Source organism: Pinus tabuliformis, chromosome 1_1 (genome assembly GCF_031772625.1).
Source record: "Pinus tabuliformis cultivar Carrire ecotype Pingquan chromosome 1_1, CPIR1, whole genome shotgun sequence".
Classification (NCBI taxonomy): Eukaryota; Viridiplantae; Streptophyta; class Pinopsida; order Pinales; family Pinaceae; genus Pinus; species Pinus tabuliformis.
The window spans coordinates 98,709,192-98,714,182 of record NC_142297.1 but is presented as its reverse complement, the minus strand read 5'-3'; positions in this window follow the sequence as shown (position 1 = coordinate 98,714,182).

The window sequence follows — 4,991 nt, the reverse complement described above, 5'->3', positions numbered from 1 at the left end:
ACATACAATTTGCTAGAAGCAGAACAACCAGAAAAGACAGTAACGGAGGCTAGTGTGGATGAACTAAGAAAGTCTGAGGCAACTCTCAAAGATTTGGCTGACTCCTTTCTGCACAGAATAGCAGCCAGAGAACAAGTCTTGCCTTATACTGATGTGGTACGCTGGGCAATTGAAGAAATTACTCTCACTGATAGAACCTTTCATACTAAGGATGGAAGGATTTTCGGTTCCTTCAAGCCTGATGACTTGAGACGGATGTATCATTTGCCTGAACCTGAGCTAGTCTATAACAGAGCCTTTGTGGAGAAGTTCGCGAAGGAGAATGAATCACCATCCGAACCTCTCCGAGATTGGAGGCAGAATCCAGCTAAACACAAGCATGATATGTCGGGTAAGTACTCCAATGCTTCTTTGGCTTCACCTTATTGCTATGCTGGGATTATGATGTGTAGATTGTGGGGATTACATGACTCTGCTAATATCCATATTGATATGGTCCCCTTAATGGAAGCGGCCGTCAATAGTACAATCATGGATTGGGCCACTATTCTGTCTGATAAATTGGTCATAGCTATTCGTGAGTTTAGGGCCAAAACCAGAGTCACTGAGAGAAAAATCCCACCCTTTTATTATTCTGCTTACATTATGGATACCCTTTGTTTTAATTCTGAGTTTCCTGTCCTTGGTTGGAGATGGACCACCCATGACCCAACACCTATTCACTTGTACCATCGGAAATTGTAGAAACCCTCCCACAAAGACCATTTGTATCAAATTTGCAATGGTTTTATGGTTCCCGTCCACTATTCTATTTTCGACAGACCTATCCCAAGAATTTCCTATGAAGCTTCTTTTGACCTACCAGCCGTAGCCCATTGGTTCGGCGAAGAACATTTTACCTATATTAGAGTTTTTGGAAGCAAGGCTAGGCCACATGTTCTCCCCCTGTACATCCCAGATAAATTGTTAGCCCGGGAAATCTCCTACCAGATTATGTCTGAGGGTGTCACACAAACTCTCAAAGAGGAGAAAAAGAGAGGATGGCCCTCTTTTCCTTTAAGAATTGGAGTTTATACGCTGCTGAATTACAAACATGCAGAAAAGGAAGCAGCAAAACTCCAAATGATATCCCTGGCTTCTATTCCAAATAGACTCTATGATCCAAAAAAGACTTCTTTCATTGCCTTGGAACAGGCCAAACTGTCAAAAGTTGTCCATCAGGAGGATCAATTTGACGACCTGTTCATGAGTGTTGATTCAATAAGCCAAGTCAAACAACTTGCTGCAATGAGATATGAAGATGTGGAGTTAACTGAATTTAATAAACTTAGAAAGCAAAGGTTGCAAACTTTGCCTCTAGATTTATTATCCACAACCCCAACATCATCCTCAAGCGAGCCTGGTTAGCAGAAAATAAATTCACCTCCTGTTGCAATTAAAGAGCAGGAGGAAAGGCAAAACAAGCTGCAGGCAGAAAGGGATAAAAGGGAACAGATAGAAAGGCAGCAAAAGGCACAAAAGGATCAAGAGCAAAGAAAGCAAAAGGAGCTAGAACAACAGAGGAAAAGAGAAGAAGAAGAGATAGCAAAGAAAGAACTGGAAGATAGGTAGAAAAGGGAATTGGAGGAACAACAACGAAGAGCACAAGAGGAGCAACAGCGGGAGGCATTCGAGGAACAACAGAGGATTGAAAAAGAGAAAGAACAGAGTAAAGCCCACGCAGAACAAAGTGAGCAAATCTCTACTGATCCTGAATTGATTAAAGAATGGAACCAATTCGATTCCATTATAAGTGGTAAGGAAGCCTCCAAAGACTCAGACGCCTCCAAAACAAATAATGCTCCCGATACTACTTCTTCTCCGGTTCTAGAAGGAACCAGCGGCCCACCCATGGTATAGAATGTTGAGGTGATTACTCAAGACCCATCCGATCAAATTGATCTTCAGGTGGAGGAAATTCCTCCCCTAGACATTTTCTACAGCCCAAAGCATAGAGCCGTTGTTAGACGCTCTAGGAAAAGACGAAGGCTTGATCAACCTTCTATTTCGCCTGAGCAAACAATCACGGGAAATGTGGTCTGGAAGGGAGAATCAGATCCCTCTGAAGATCTGACAAAGCTATCGCAATTTGCGGGAGCTTATTCAGCGACAACTATTGACAAAGCCTCAGAAGTAAGTCTTCTTTTGAAGACTAAAGATCATGAAATATATGCATTGCAAGCAGAAGTAATTGAGGCAAGGAATAAGGAAGCGCAGGTAGAGGAACAATTGCTGGCCCAACAGAAAGAGAATCATTTGTTGGATCAGGCTGAAGATGATATAACAGAGTATATTGAATGGCAAGACACTCCAGAAGGGAAAGCGGCAAATTTGTCCCGAATCTGTGTAACATACAAGGACATACTCTTCATGGAATGGAACACGCAGGTAATGAAAGCGGAAAGGGCAGCCTCGAGATGCAAAATGATTGCCAGCAACATGATCAATCTAGTCAATGATACATTGTATCTGGCAAACATGATTTCCCAATGCACACCTGGAAACATAACAACAACAAACATGTTGGAGCACAGGAATTACCCTGATCTGGAGAAACAAGGGCGGTTAATTGCTGGAGTAAATACCTTAACCGCCGACGCATACTGGCTCTTTCTGATTAAACCACATTCTCAAAGGTCGGCTCTTAACTGTCTAACAGATTCCCTCCGATACCTGATTTCCGACATTCAAGATGCCAGATACGATGCACAGCTAACTTCTCGCCTCAATACTCCACCAGAAGTAGAGCCAATGCTGGCGATATGTTAGCAAAGGAGTAAAGGCAAAGAAACCTCTGAATGAAGCATCGCTGCCGACTGCCAGATCACCAGAATACAAGATGATGTTTATTAATGCCAATTAAGTAGCTTTTCAGTTTTTAGATATTTAGATTAGTATAGTATTTATAGATCCTTTCATTGTTTTGGAAAGGGTCATAAAATTTTGTAAAAGACTTAAAGGCTGAAGTTTGCACTATTGTGCTTCAGTCTATATTCTTTTTTGAAACTCGACCATTGGTTCTTAATTTTACTTAGAAGGCTGTTTTAAGTAAATTGTGCACTACTGTCATTTGCTTGGAATGCTTTCTGGTTTGAAGGAAGGACCGCGACATAGTGATTAATATACTGGATTGATCAAACAGCTTACATGGTACTATTATCTGTATCTGTTCTCTTTTCTATTATATGAATTGCTGTGTTATTATCTTTGCTATTGTTGAATACATGTATGCAATATAACAGCAAGTCTTCATTTCATATCACTATTGAATGTTTTGTGATTTGTTATCTCTCTTACTCATGCGTGTATCAATAATATAAATGACTGAGTGCAGTAATTCGCTATTATCGCTCTGCATAACTAATTATGCAGAGCAATCTTAAATGATTTAAACATCTATGCTTATTGTTAGTGTCATCTATATGCCTGCCAATTAAGCACAGACTATCAAACGCTGCATTCTATGAATCGATAAGTCCCAGGATTAGCTTATAGTTATTATATTTATCTTGTAGTTTAGTTATTTATCACTTCATATCGTTAATCATTCATCCATCCCGTTTACTTATAATCTTTGGGAAACTGGTCCCATTATCCCCAGTCGGAGCCACTATTCCAAACGGAAAAGGAGCTGCACTAAGTTCCGGACCGGGTGGTTTCCCCGATGTTGTTGCAACGAATTTCGGGGCATCAACATTTTTGGCGCTAGAAGGAGGGCCATCGACTGTGAATGGCAAGTAGGTCCAAATCTACAAACCATTCTAAGAGTAATTCTCCCTCCAAATCCTCTCCCCCTTCTCAATCACACGCTGGTTCTCCGGCACACAATCGAGAAGAAGAGGAATCAATCACCACTGCTCATACCCATCATATTTCAGAACAATTAAGTCTTGAATCCCCTGAAGTTCAGTCTCTTATCCATAAACTTCAGAGCTTCTCGATTTCTCCTCAGAAATCTGAAGTATCACAAAGCAGTGTGACTTCACAGTTCAACTTATCCCATCTACTCACCAGACTTCAAAGTGAAAAACTCGGTATTGAACCTACTGAGTTCCCTTTACCAAAAAGGAAAAGGGCTAAGAAGGTTACTGAAGAATCTGGTAGTGAAGATCTTTCTTCCATATCCTCCATCTCAACTCCTAATCTGCGAAGTCAACCATCCACTCCTCCGTTACACACTGTTGTTCATCAGGGAATAAGTACTACAGCATCTCAAACTACTCACTCTTCAACAACCTCTTCTCCTCAGTCATCTGGAATCCCAACAGTAGTAACAACTATTGTCGCCAGCATAATGGCAGATCCATGGACTACACCTGGTGCAGTCAATATGCCCGCACCATTGCATGATTTACCTGATGCTCCCGAAAAATGGTTGCCTAAATTCAATCCAGATAACGGAACACAAGCTGAAGAACATATTAACAATTTCATGTTAGCAGTTAATTTAAAAGGAGTGACAGAACAAGATGTTGTTGTCAGACTTTTCCCTTATACCCTGCAAGGATCGGCAGGATCCTGGTACTTCTCCTTACCTTCTGGTTCTATTACCAGCTGGACTACTTGCCAAGAGCAGTTCCTTACCAAATATGGAGATGACAGGTCTCTGGCCACTTTAATAAATGACCTCTCCAATTTGAGAACAGAACATAGGGAACCAATAAAGGAGTTTAATGCCCGATTCAACAAACTCCTAAATAAAATCCCCACTGCTTCGAAACCAAGTGAACAAATTAGGAGCGAATGGTATATTACTGCCCTCCCTTCCAACATAGCAATTTTTGTTGACAGGGCTGGCAAACCTACCCTAGCTGAAAATATGAAGGAAGCACTTGCCGTTGAAAAACGAATTAATGCTCTAGAGAAGAAAGCAGCCTTGGAGGATAGAAAAACTAAAAAAGTTTCATTTAAAGAAGATTCTAAGAAAAAGACCCCAAAGGACCCATACGACA